This window comes from Oncorhynchus mykiss, chromosome 20 (genome assembly GCF_057628025.1).
Source record: "Oncorhynchus mykiss isolate SJ-2025 chromosome 20, ASM5762802v1, whole genome shotgun sequence".
Taxonomy (NCBI): domain Eukaryota; kingdom Metazoa; phylum Chordata; class Actinopteri; order Salmoniformes; family Salmonidae; genus Oncorhynchus; species Oncorhynchus mykiss.
The window spans coordinates 5,441,118-5,456,508 of record NC_143041.1 but is presented as its reverse complement, the minus strand read 5'-3'; positions in this window follow the sequence as shown (position 1 = coordinate 5,456,508).

Sequence of the window (15,391 nt, the reverse complement as noted above, 5' to 3'; positions counted from 1 at the left end):
GTTTAATATATGTTCTATTAATGCCAGGGGAATCTATAATATTTTGAATAGGAAGTCTTTATTTTTGTACTGTAAGGGTAAGAGTGCCGACTTTGATTTCATTCAAGAAACTCATGCCTGTTCCACAGATACTGCGTTTTGGAACTGTCAATGGGGGAATGATATTTGGTTTTCATTTGGTACTAATCGGTCAGCAGGTGTCGCTATTTTAAAAGGCAACTTTAAGGGTCACATAATGAGTCATGAAGCAGATCATACAGGGAGATGGATTATACTATTGGTAGATGTCAACCACATTCAATTCATTGTTGTAAATACTTATGCTTCCAATAACAAGTCAAGTAACGGTATTTTATTTAGAGACATTGAGATGAAAATAAGTAAAATTATGTCTAAATTTCCATTGGCCAAAGTAATATTGGGTGGAGATTTTAATACAGTATTACATGATAATCTAGATAGATGGCCTCCTAAGGATAGGAATTATGTTTGTGAGATAAGGAATATAAGTCCAAGGTGTTAGGTGTTCTAGATATATGAAGACATAAGAACCCAGATAAGATTATGTTTACATTGAGTACCAAAGATGTATCTATACAATCACTTATTGATTTCTGAAGATATGGCTGACAAGGTTGATACAGTCTTGATTGAAACATCGATTTTAACAGACCACAAAGGGATATCAATAACGATAAATATCCATGGTTTGTCAGCAAAAAATGTTACTTAAGGTTACTGGAAAATGAACAAGACTTTACTAGAGAATTAAGTATTTAAGAAGGAAGTAGCAAGAATTATTGATAAATACTGTAATTGTGCCTGTGTTTTGAATACTTTTGGAAGTTACTGGGACCTTATGAAATTTGATCAAGGCTATTGTCTATTTCAATGGGGTAAAAAAGAGAGAAAGAATGACATCATAAAGGGAATAATGGATTATACTAAAAAAACGGAACTAACTAATCAGGGATTACTGGAGCTATCATCATTGCAAATGCAGTTAGACTGTATCTACGAGGAAAAGGCCCGGGGAGCGTTTGTAAAATCAAGACACAAATGGATGGAAGAGGGAGAGAAAAATACAAAATATTTATTTAATTTAGAAAAAAAAGGCAGGCGAAAAGACTTCCATATTTAAATTAATTATTAATAATACTCCCAAAGAAAATCCAAAATAAATCTCTCAGCATGTTGCCCAGTTTTATCAGAATCTGTATACATTAGCCCAGTCAACTTCCAAAATGGATAATTTCTTAGACAATGTAGCCAACATTGCTAAGAAGATACATAATGATTTCAGGGATTTTTGTGATGATGAGTTATCTGAAATTGAGATAAAAGACTGTAGCTTTGAGGAAATTTCCAGGGGACCTATTTATGGTTTAATATGTGAGTTTTATAAAGCATTCAATGATAAATTGATTCCTTTCATTCTTGCTATGTTTCACAAATCAATAGGAAATGGGGAGTTACCGGCTTCCTTAAAGCAAGGTGTAATTACTTTGATTCCCAAACCTAATAAGGATACTCTTTATATAGACAACTGGAGACCCATTAGCCTGTTGAATAATGATGGGAAATTATTTGCTAAGAGGTTGAAACAAGGCTTGCATCATATAATTGATGAAGAATCTAGTTTTATGCATGGTCGACACATTAGTAATAACATCAGTTTGATCTTAGATCTTAGATATGATTGACTATAATGACCTCATCCTTGATAGTTTTCTTATGTTTGTTGATTTTTATAAAGCTTTTGACACTGTAGAACATGAGTTTATGTTCATAGCAATACGTTTTTTGGGGTTTGGTGACTATTTTCTGAAAGCAGTCCAAACTCTAGTGGTTGTACTAGCTCTGTAAAACTAGCTCACGGGACATCCCAAAGATTTGATATTGGCCGAGTCATTTGGCAGGGCTGCCCATTTTTATTTTTATTGGTTACTGAAATTAGGGCTCTACATATCAAGAAAGGACATTTTCAAGGTGTTTCAGCACTTGGCAATTAATTTAAACTATGTCAACTGGCTGATGATACCACCATATTTTAAAGAGACAGGAATGAGGTTTCTAAAGCAGTTTCTTGTATTGAAGACTTTTCCTTAGTTTCGGGTTTGAAAATTAATATCAATAAGTCAGTCTTATTTCCACACAAGGATTGTGTTTTACAGGAAGTATATGGTATCCCAATTAAAGATAAGGTTACTTATCTTGGAATTGTTATATGCAAGGATGAAAGACAAAGGAGTGAATTGAACTTTAACTCCATTGAGAAAACAAAGAAGAAATTGAACCTCTGGTTGATGAGAGATATTTCGTTATACGGTCGGGTTTTATTATCCAAAGCTGAAGGGTTATCCAGATCAGTTTATGTCTCGTTATCACTTGAATTATCCCCTAAAATTGTAAAGGACTTAGATAAGATTATTTATAATTTTATTTGGAGGAACAAGCCTCACTATCTACGAAAATATATTCTCACTAATACCCAAGAACAAGGAGGTCTTGAGGTTTAAGATTTCAATACTCTAAATAATACTTTTAAAATAAATTGGATTCTGAAGTATGTTAATAACCAGAACAGTATTTGGAATGTCTTCTCTAAGTATTTATTTGACTCTGTTGGTGGTTTAGAATTTTTGCTTCGATGTAATTTTGATGTGGATAAAATCCCAGTCAAGTTGGCAAAATTCCATAAGCAGGCAATTTTAGCTTGGATGTTAGTCTACATCACATATGTCAGAGTCAAGGCCCGCGGGCCACATCCGGCCCGCAAGAAGGTTTTTTACGGCCCCTGGGATGATCTTGATTTATTATTAGAACCGGCCCGCAGCAAGCCGGCAGCCCGCAGATCTTTTACACGCACCAATACTACATTTCCCACAATGCAAAGGTGACGCACCGAGCAGTAGGCTGCTTCATTTCAATATTTATTGGCACAGCAGTCGTCAGCATCACAGTAAAATTAACTTTCAGATACCCATCAAAAATGGCAAAACGGAAGGTGGATACTGAGAACCGGGGGTTTCAAACAAGGTGGGAGTCGGAGTATATGTTCACGAAGGTAGCTGGAAAACCTGTGTGTCTTCTGTGTGGAGAAAGTGTGGCGGTACTGAAAGAGTATAATCTGAGACGACATTATGAAACGAAACACGCGGACACACACGCGGACGCAACTGTCAAGGCCAGTTTTATTTTGGCAGAAGAGATCGCTAAATCAGCCCGGCCATTTACGGAGGGGGATTTCATCAAAAACTGCATGATTAAAGTTTGTGACGAAGTTTGCCCAGAAAAAAAGGCAACTCTTTTTAAATGTGAGTCTGAGCAGAAACACCATTGCCGAGAGAGTAGACCAGTTGTCCATCAATCTAAAAGAGCAGCTTGTGAAAAAGGGAAAAGATTTTATTGCATATTCCTTGGCTGTGGATGAGAGCACCGACATTTCTGACATTGCCCAGTTGTCAATTTTCATCCGCGGAGTGGACTCCAACATAAGCGTGACAGAGGAGTTTTTGGCTTTACGTCCTATGCATGGCACAACTACGGGGCATGATTTGTATGAAGAGGTGTCAAGATGTGTAAATGAGATGGAGCTGCCTTGGGAAAAACTCGTGGGTTTGACAACCGACGGAGCACCTGCGATGTGTGGACACAGGAGCGGACTGGTGGCGAAGATACGGGAAAAGATGCAAGAGGAAAACGCGACAGGTGAGCTGACAGCTTATCATTGTATCATACACCAGGAAGCGTTGTGCGGTAAAGCCTTGAAAATGGAGCATGTAATGAGCATCATCACGCGCACAGTTAACTTTATCAGAGCCAAAGGTTTGAATCACCGCCAGTTCAAGGCATTTCTGACGGAGTTAGAAACGGAGCATGGTGATTTGCCTTATCACACAGAGGTGCGATGGCTAAGCCAGGGAAAGGTGCTTCAAAGATGTTTCGAGCTTCGTGAGGAGATTTGTCTGTTCTTGGACAGCAAAGGGAAAGACACAACACAACTCCGAGACGAAATGTTTCTGTGTGAAATGGCTTTTCTGTGTGACATTACGAGTCATCTGAATGCAATAAACTTGCAGCTGCAGGGTCGGGATCGTGTCATCTCTGATATGTACAGTACAGTGAAGGCATTTAAAACCAAACTGACTCTGTGGGAGATGCAGATGCGGAAAGAAAATTTGAGCCACTTTCCCAGCTGCCAGACCATGAAAGAGAAGCTCTCTACCAGTGCGTTCCCGAGCACACAGTTGGCTGATAAAATAGGTATGCTTGCCGCTGACTTTCGACGCCGATTTGCTGACTTTGAAGCACAAAAAAGCAGGTTGGAACTGCTCGGTAACCCATTTGCTGTTGACGTGGAAAGCTCACCACCAAACCTCCAAATGGAGTTGATTGACCTCCAATGCAATGATGCACTGAGGGCAAAATATGCGGCAGTGGGTGCTGCGGAGTTCGCCCGTTTCCTCCCCGGCACAATGCCCCAGCTGCGCATCCAGGCTGCTCAAACGTTGTCTATGTTTGGCAGCACATACCTGTGTGAACAACTGTTTTCTTTGATGAACCTGAACAAAACATCACACAGAAGTCGACTTACTGCTGAACACCTCCACTCAATTCTGAGGATTTCTTCAGCTCAGAGCCTTACCCCGAACATTGATGAACTTGTGGAAAAGATGGGACACCACCAAGTATCACCCTCAACCTCAAACAAGTGAACATTACTGTGCAATCACATATTTAGAGTTTTTACTCAGTTCAAGTTTAAAAGTTAAAATTTAATATTTGTTTTCACTGCATGTTACTTCTCCTTAAACAAAGTGTTGTTTTTGATTAATAGATTTTTGCACTTTATTTTTTTGTATTTCAATCCAATTATATTTTAAAAATATTTCAGTTGAGTGGATGATAGAAAATTGCTATTATTGTTTTTTCTTTGAAGTAAATTTAGCCCACTTTTGCTAAAATAGAAAATATAGTCTACTGATGGTGCCTTGAATACCGGTTTCTTTCATTTAATGTTCATGTTATGGGGATATTTATATAAAGGAAATTTGTCTTTTGTGTCTGTTGAAAATTAAAGATTACTGACAGAGCCATAAGAAAATATTGCTTTATTTATCTGATCATATTGTAATATATTTGTTAGGTTTTCAGTAGGTTCAATTAGGTTCACTAGACTATATGCGTCATTTAAAAATTTTTCAATGAACATTCGAACAGTCCGGCCCTCGTCTTGTAGCTGATTTTTTTATTTGGCCCTCCGTCCATTTGACTTTGACACCCCTGGTCTACATGGAACAACAAAGATTTATGATTTAAAAATAAGTCTCTCTTTTTTTCATAACTGGTTTGAGAACAAAATATTTTGTTTGGTCAGTTACTGAATGAGGATGTATATCTACTCTCATATGGGGAAATCTTGATACGTTTAAAATTCCAATAACACCGAAAGAATATGCAACTGTTTTTGATACGATTCTCTTTTAAATTCCTCTGTGGTTGACGTAAGTAACTACGATGTACATGAAAATATATTCATTGGCAATATTAACATCAAAGATAAATGTAGTAATAAACAGATTAGGAATATTGTTTGTGATACTACAATTCCCTCTGCAAGATTATTTTGGTCAGATATCTATGGTGATATACAATGAGGGAAAGCAGGGAAAATTGCTCACAAATATTGTATCAGTAACAAGGTAAAGTTTCATTTAAAATGCTACATATAATTTATTCTGTGAAACATGTTTTGGAAAGATTCAAGCTGAATATTGACTATAAATGTGATTTCTGTGGAATTGAGAAGGAGACCATTTTGCATTTGTTTTTTGCCTATATTTATAGTAGAATTGTTTGCATTGACATAAAGAATTTTGTTACAAAAAAAATAGGACTGGTTGTACTATTTAATGGTTTTGATATAATGATTCATTTCTGAAATTCTGACAACTTAAATATTCTACATCTTTATCTAACTTCTAATAGTACTAGGTAAATTTCATATTTGCAAATGGTCTAACTCAAAACCTAACTTTTTTCACTTTATAAATGAATTTAAACAATATAGCACCACTTTAACTAAAATGAAAAACAAAAAGGCAATTAAAACTTGTTGTATTATTAATGAATATGAATAGCTTGTTGAGGAGTCCTGGCAATGTAAATAATTTGTATGGATGCTTGTTTGCATGTGACTATTCCTCTTTTGTTTGTTGATATTTGTTGTCAAAAAATACATTTAAAAAAAGGCCCAACTCAGCGGAAAATCTGTCTCCCTCCAGCAGGTGGCGTTTTTCATTGGTTCACCCACCAAGGAAAAAGTTTTTGTATGGAAGCCAATGTAAGAGTGTTGAATTTGGTCCACATAAAATGAATGGCTTATTTGCTACGTGAGGTTTATTTGATCAAATAGAAGTTTCGTAATGCTTTATGTTGTTACGAGTGTGCTGATATAGGTAGGACACGCAACTTTTAGGTATAAAGTTTTTATCAGAGTTGTCTCGAGATGGCTATGCATATTCATGGCATGTGGCTAGTAGCATAGCGTCTCTCTCCATTGAATATAGGTGGTTGATGTCAACAACCCTCATTGAATATTCAGAAAAGGATTACAATAATGAGATACAACGAGTGTAGACCTTGCAGTGAAAAGCTTACTTACAACCCAAAGACAGTATCGGCGGGAGCTAGACAGCGTGCCACTCTATGTACAACGAATCCCATTGTTAGGGCGGAGAGACATGTATCTTTTCAATATATCTATAAACTTTGCTGCAGTCAACTGCAAGTTTCTGCAGTTGCTCTTCACCAACTTCATCCTGTATTGTGGGAGGCTCTATTTTCAACCAATCATTAAGGTGTTTTTGTTTGATCCATGCGAATGTGACCAAAGACATGAATGAATCAGGCTAGAAGGGACTAGCAGGGAACCAGCTTTTGTAAAATTAATGTCAGAATTGACTTTTCGTAGCACATTATGGGAACTTAAGCATCAGGTTAGGAGAATTCACTTAGCAGGTTAGGAGAGATAGGTTAAGATGAGTTCAAATACAAAAAAAAAGCTACTTATGATGTTAATTTGACAAAAGATGTTAATTTGACAAAAGATTGATCCCTTCTAGCCATGACCATATACATTCATTGCCAAGTGCTGAAACTTGCTAGAAGGGATCCATCTTTTGTCAAATTAACATCATAAGTAGCTTTTTTTTTGTATTTGAACTCATCTTAACCTATCTCTCCTAACCTGCTAAGTGAATTCTCCTAACCTGATGCTTAAGTTCCCATAATGTGCTACGAAAAGTCAATTCTGACATTAATTTTACAAAAGCTGGTTCCCTGCTAGTCCCTTCTAGCCTGATTCATTCATGTCTTTGGTCACATTCGCATGGATCAAACAAAAACACCTTAATGATTGGTTGAAAATAGAGCCTCCCACAATACAGGATGAAGTTGGTGAAGAGCAACTGCAGAAACTTGCAGTTGACTACAGCAAAGTTTATAGATATATTGAAAAGATACATGTCTCTCCGCCCTAACAATGGGATTCGTTGTACATAGAGTGGCACGCTGTCTAGCTCCCGCCGATACTGTCTTTGGGTTAAGGATATGTACAAATGTATTTGGAGTCTCTCTCTAGCCAATTAACTGTACAATGTACACACAAAGATTTTCAGTTTGTGTAATTGTGTAATATGGCAGGAGACGTGTTTATTTCAACATTATAAAGAACAACTTTAATAAACATTAGTGATGAGCAATTAATACTTATTGAGGTTTGTTTCGGTTCGATTATTAAAAAATAATCATGTATTTTGATTTAGCTTTAAAAGAAAACATTAAGTACACTGCATTATGAGGATTGAATGCTGTAACAACACAGAATAAAACAATTAATAAAAGTTCCACGATGGAGCTACGATGGTAGTGACTGCCCATTGCTGCTTATTAATTATTAACCATTATTATTCACATTACTTTACTTTAATAAAATATTTGTTGTTGTGTAAATTACATTAATTTGTTTCATCTGATGACTTTATTATTTAATTCCAAGTCATCATCTCATCTCTATAGAGCTGCTGCCTATGCTATCTGACAAAACCACTATTTTAATAGTTTTAAACAGAAATGCACTTTGATGGTTCTTTGCTCAGTCGATTGATAGTGTTTGCCTGGAGTTTAACACCCTCTGCCAGTTCCAACTGTAAAACATCATAAAACAATAACGTGAATGAAATACATGAAAAAATAAGCCAGTTCCACATGATTTTTTGGGACTTTAGAAGCTGTGGTCAAAATGTGCTCTTTGTACAGTACTACAATGTCTTCAAACTTTCCTTTGTGATGGACAGAAACTTAGTTTTTTGTATATTAGATTTTTATTTGTATTACATCAATACAGTATTTTAATATTAGGATTTGCTCTGACCTCCAGTTTGTGTGCACCTGTTCTAAAAAACCCTTGCCTTGTTACAATCTTCCCCAGAATGTCTTTGATAGGGGTGTGCCGAGTATTTGGAGTATTAGGACTTTGCAGAACACATATGTATGGATTATTAACATCATTATCCTGTGATTGTAAAAAGTTTCTGAAAACAGAATTTCTCAAGTCGACCTCAAATTTAACAAAACATTGTTTTTGACATTGTCACATAAGTCGCCATTGATGATGGATCCCCCAGCACTAGTGGTAACTATACAACTCTTATCTCCTTCTTTCTCTCTCTGTCCCCCTCACTTTGTCACTCTCCCCTTCTATCTTTCTCCCACCTTTCTAAGTATACTATATTATATTTGAGTTTTGGACTTAGTCAAGCATATGTTGTCAAGCATATATCGACTCCAAGATGGCGTAGCAGTAGGACGTATTGTCGTGTTGTGTCCCTTGTATATATCGTTTGTTTTCGTTTTTTTTCTTCACATATCTTTAAAACTTTTTGCTGAACCTCAACTTCTTCTAAATACTCTCCTGCAACCCGCCTCACCCAACGTAGCTATTTTTCCTAAAGTATTTATATTTACTTCGGACCTTGGAACCCCTCAACTGAAGCTAGCCAACGAACTACCAGCTTCAGCAAAACATTGCTAGCGGTCTTCAGCTAACCGGTCATCAGCTAACCTTTAGCTCGGAAAGCTCTCGCCAGTTCGAACAACGCGACTCTAACCAGAGCATAACGGACCTATTTATTATTTTATTTTATTTTTCATCCCCGGATTCCCATCGCAAACGGAACATTGTGAGCTCCTGGGCTACAATATCCAGACCCACGACCGGTCCATCGATGTCACTGCATGAAGAGGAATAAACAGATACCCCCATCGCGACGTCCCCAAAGGCTAACTCTCTAGCCCTTGCTATCTCCTTGCTTGCAAATTCGGCCTGCTAACTGCTAGCTTGTTTAGCCCGGTCCGCTAACTGCTACCGTGTTTAGCACCGTCTACTAACTGTTAGCTTGTTAGCACAGGCCTGCTAACCGTCTGAATCGCCGCGTCCCTAACACTCACTGAACCCATATTTACTTTCTATCCCTTTTCGATTTTTAATTTGTTTATACCTTCCGGTAACCTGCCTCACCCAATGTGATACGGAACCGCTATTATCTTTACATTTTTAGAACACACTCAAGAACCTCCAGAAGCTAACCAGCTAACTGGCTACAAGCTATTTGGTCATTGTTAGTTTTCTAACCTGGATAACACTCGCCAGTCCAGCTTCCCTGCCCCATCCACCGCTGCCCCTTGGACACTGATCACTTGGCTACATAGCTGATGCATGCTGGACTGTCCATTAATCACGGTAATCCATTCTGCTTGTTTATGTTTTATCTGTCGGCCCCAGCCGCACTTAGGCTCTGTGTGTAGTTAATCCGACCCTCTCTGCCTAATCAATCGCCATTCTACCTGCTGTTGTTGTGCTAGCTGATTAGCTGTTGTCTCACCTACTGTTTTAGCTAGCTCTCCCAATTCAACACCTGTGATTACTGTATGCCTCGCTGTATGTCTTTCTCAAATGTCAATATGCCTTGTATACTGTTGTGCAGGTTAGTTATCATTGTTTTAGTTTACAATGGAGCCCCTAGTTCCACTCTTTATACCCCTGTTACCTCCTTTGTCCCACCCCCCACACATGCGGTGACCTCACCCATTACAACCAGCATGTCCAGAGATACAACCTCTCTCATCATCACCCAGTGCCTGGGCTTACCTCCGCTGTACCCGCACCCCACCATACCCCTGTTTGCGCATTATGCCCTGAATATATTCTACCATGCCCAGAAACCTGCTCCTCTTATTCTCTGTCCCCAACGCCCTAGGCGACCAGTTTTGATAGCCTTCAGCCGCACCCTCATACTACTCCTTCTCTGTTCCGCGGGTGATGTGGAGGTAAACCCAGGCCCTGCATGTCCCCAGGCACCCTCATTTGTTGACTTCTGTGATCGAAAAAGCCTTGGTTTCATGCATGTCAACATCAGAAGCCTCCTCCCTAAGTTTGTCTTACTCACTGCTCTAGCACACTCTGCTAACCCTGATGTCCTTGCCGTGTCTGAATCCTGGCTCAGGAAGGCCACCAAAAATTCTGAGATTTCCATACCCAACTATAACATCTTCCGTCAAGATAGAACTGCCAAAGGAGGAGGAGTTGCAGTCTACTGCAGAGATAGCCTGCAAAGTAATGTCATACTTTCCAGGTCCATACCCAAACAGTTCGAACTACTAATTTTGAAAATTACTCTCTCCAGAAATAAGTCTCTCACTGTTGCCGCCTGCTACCGACCCCCCTCAGCTCCCAGCTGTGCCCTGGACACCATTTGTGAATTGATCGCCCCCCATCTAGCTTCAGAGTTTGTTCTGTTAGGTGACCTAAACTGGGATATGCTTAACACCCCGGCAGTCCTACAATCTAAGCTAGATGCCCTCAATCTCACTCAAATCATCAAGGAACCCACCAGGTACAACCCTAACTCTGTAAACAAGGGCACCCTCATTGACGTCATCCTGACCAACTGGCCCTCCAAATACACCTCCGCTGTCTTCAACCAGGATCTCAGCGATCACTGCCTCATTGCCTGTATCCGCTATGGAGCCGCAGTCAAACGACCACCCCTCATCACTGTCAAACGCTCCCTAAAACACTTCTGTGAGCAGGCCTTTCTAATCGACCTGGCCCGGGTATCCTGGAAGGACATTGACCTCATCCCGTCAGTTGAGGATGCCTGGTCTTTCTTTAAAAGTAACTTCCTCACCATTTTAGATAAGCATGCTCCGTTCAAAAAATGCAGAACTAAGAACAGATATAGCCCCTGGTTCACTCCAGACCTGACTGCCCTCGACCAGCACAAAAACATCCTGTGGCGGACTGCACTAACATCGAACAGTCCCCGCGATATGCAACTGTTCAGGGAAGTCAGGAACCAATACACACAGTCAGTCAGGAAAGCTAAAGCCAACTTCTTCAGGCAGAAGTTTGCATCCTGTAGCTCCAACTCCAAAAAGTTCTGGGACACTGTGAAGTCCATGGAGAACAAGAGCACCTCCTCCCAGCTGCCCACTGCACTGAGGCTAGGTAACACGGTCACCACCGATAAATCCATGATTATCGAAAACTTCAACAAGCATTTCTCAACGGCTGGCCATGCCTTCCGCCTGGCTACTCCAACCTCGTCCAACAGCCCCCCCCCCCCCGCAGCTACTCGCCCAAGCCTCTCCAGGTTCTCCTTTACCCAAATCCAGATAGCAGATGTTCTGAAAGAGCTGCAAAACCTGGACCCGTACAAATCAGCTGGGCTTGACAATCTGGACCCTCTATTCCTGAAACTATCCGCCGCCATTGTCGCAACCCCTATTACCAGCCTGTTCAACCTCTCTTTCATATCGTCTGAGATCCCCAAGGATTGGAAAGCTGCCGCAGTCATCCCCCTCTTCAAAGGGGGCGACACCCTGGACCCAAACTGTTACAGACCAATATCCATCCTGCCCTGCCTATCTAAGGTCTTCGAAAGCCAAGTCAACAAACAGATCACTGACCATCTTGAATCCCACCGTACCTTCTCCGCTGTGCAATCTGGTTTCCGAGCCGGTCACGGGTGTACCTCAGCCACGCTCAAGGTACTAAACGATATCATAACCGCCATCGATAAAAGACAGTACTGTGCAGCCGTCTTCATAGACCTTGCCAAGGCTTTCGACTCTGTCAATCACCGTATTCTTATCGGCAGACTCAGTAGCCTCGGTTTTTCGGATGACTGCCTTGCCTGGTTCACCAATTACTTTGCAGACAGAGTTCAGTGTGTCAAATCGGAGGGCATGCTGTCCGGTCCTCTGGCAGTCTCTATGGGGGTGCCACAGGGTTCAATTCTCGGGCCGACTCTTTTCTCTGTATATATCAATGATGTTTCTCATGCTGCGGGCGATTCCCTGATCCACCTCTACGCAGACGACACCATTCTATATACTTCCGGCCCGTCCTTGGACACTGTGCTATCTAACCTCCAAACGAGCTTCAATGCCATACAGCACTCCTTCCGTGGCCTCCAACTGCTCTTAAACGCTAGTAAAACCAAATGTATGCTTTTCAACCGTTCGCTGCCTGCACCCGCACGCCTGACCAGCATCACCACCCTGGATGGTTCCGACCTTGAATATGTGGACATCTATAAGTACCTAGGTGTCTGGCTAGACTCTAAACTCTCCTTCCAGACCCATATCAAACATCTCCAATCGAAAATCAAATCAAGAGTCGGCTTTCTATTCCGCAACAAAGCCTCCTTCACTCACGCCGCCAAACTTACCCTAGTAAAACTGACTATCCTACCGATCCTCGACTTCGGCGATGTCATCTACAAAATTGCTTCCAACACTCTACTCAGCAAACTGGATGCAGTTTATCACAGTGCCATCCGTTTTGTCACTAAAGCACCTTATACCACCCACCACTGCGACTTGTATGCTCTAGTCGGCTGGCCCTCACTACATATTCGTCGCCAGACCCACTGGCTCCAGGTCATCTACAAGTCCATGCTAGGTAAAGCTCCGCCTTATCTCAGTTCACTGGTTACGATGGCAACACCCATCCGTAGCACGCGCTCCAGCAGGTGTATCTCACTGATCATCCCTAAAGCCAACACCTCATTTGGCCGCCTTTCGTTCCAGTTCTCTGCTGCCTGTGATTGGAACGAATTGCAAAAATCGCTGAAGTTGGAGACTTTTATCTCCCTCACCAACTTCAAACATCTGCTATCTGAGCAGCTAACCGATCGCTGCAGCTGTACATAGTCTATTGGTAAATAGCCCACCCATTTTCACCTACCTCATCCCCATACTGTTTTTATTTATTTATTTTTCTGCTCTTTTGCACACCAATATCTCTATCTCTACCTTTACATAACCATCTGATCATTTATCACCTCAGTGTTAATCTGCATAATTGTAATTATTTGCCTACCTTCTCATGCCTTTTGCACACAATGTATATATAGACTCCCCCTTTTTCTACTGTGTTATTGACTTGTTAATTGTTTACTCCATGTGTAACTCTGTGTTGTCTGTTCACACTGCTATGCCTTATCTTGGCCAGGTCGCAGTTGCAAATGAGAACTTGTTCTCAACTAGCCTACCTGGTTAAATAAAGGTGAAATAAAAAAATAAAAAATAAAAAAATAAAAAAAATGTTCTCTGCCTAACTCTCAGATTCACTTTTAGATAAATGCTTTGTTCATAAATTATTATCTTGAAATGTAAACTGTTGTATTGCCTTCTTTAATGTTTTCATCAATTATGTTACAGGGGAGGTTCATCAAAAAATATGTTTAATCTCACTAGAAAATTTTCCTTGGCATTAACCTTCACCAGAGACCGTTTTTAGATTGGTTGGATAAGTATTTAGATTAGCTCATCAGCGAATTCTTCTTCTCCCTCTCACATAGAAACCCCATTTCATAAATATCATATCACATCATAAATACCTTTGAAAGACACCACCGGTGCCTTCAATCACTGCAATAGCCCTTGTAGTTAAAATCTCGATAAGATTACTTTGCTAAAATATTTACCTAGCCTAATATTTTTTTCCCAATGATGTCGGGGTTTTTTTCATTAAAATCCAGGAAGCAATTTAGGATTAATCCGCGCAGAGCAGCGACTTGGGTCAGAGTCCAAACTTACTTACTCTTCCTCTTGGTTCAAAGATTTGTATCAACCAGATGACACAAACTGAAGAAAACATTAGCTCTAATAGATCGATTTTTGTAACATGTTTTAAAGCAAAACAGATCGTTTTTGGGCAATTCAATGACGAGACAACATTTGTTGCATAAAGTGAGGATAAAAACATATCGTTTTTCATACATTCTAGATAAAATCGTAATTGTCGCATTTTGAAATAAAATAGCAGAAATCTAAATACGGATCCAACTAACCTGAAAACTCTCTGGTAAAGGCTAATTCCTAAGCAAATGTTCTGAGGTTAAAAGTATTTTTCGATGATCCACACCTTTAAGTAAATAAATGTATTAAGCCATGACTCAAGTTGTTCGCTTGCTGTACTTCTTTAGATAGTTTTAGTAGTTAACGAGAAATAGTTTCGTGAATGTGTTTTGCATAATTCAATATGGCGCTCTCTAAAATTATAACACTTATAAGACAAGTTATCATTGTAATACAATATTCATTAAATATTTACATTAAATTAAGCAAAACTGCACATGCATACAGTATTATTCTGCTTGCTGTATTGTTACAATGTTAATACACCTGCTTTTCAAATTGTGACAGTTTGTGACTAGTGTGGATCCACCAGCCATGTCTGGGAACACACCGTATGACAGACAGTTAATTGATTTAATACAGATTCATTCAACCACCTCCTTCCAACTTCTAATCATATTTTTTACTTTCGATCTCTACTCTTCATATTCTTATCATCATGCTTAAACCAAACACACCGTTAGAAACTGTGTTTCCTCTCTCACCATTCTGAGTTCTAAAGATGGATGTGGATCCACTAGCCATGATGTCTGCGAACACACAGTAGAAAAGACAGTTAGAGAAAGTGAATACAGATTCATTCAACCACCTCCTTCCATCTTCTAATCATCTTTCCTACTCTCAATCTCTACTCCTCATTTTCTGGTCATCATGCTTAAACCAAACACACTCACCGTTAGAAACTGTTTCCTCTCTCACCATTGTGAGTTCTGAAGATGGGTGTCCTGCTCAACATGCCTCTGATAGCCCCCTTGTCCCACCCCGCACACATGCGGAGACCGCACCTAGCTTAACCGGCACCTCCAGAGATGCAACCTCTCTCATCGTCACTCAATGCCTAGGTTTACCTCCACTGTACTCGCACCCTACCATACCCTTGTCTGTACATTATGCCCTGAAT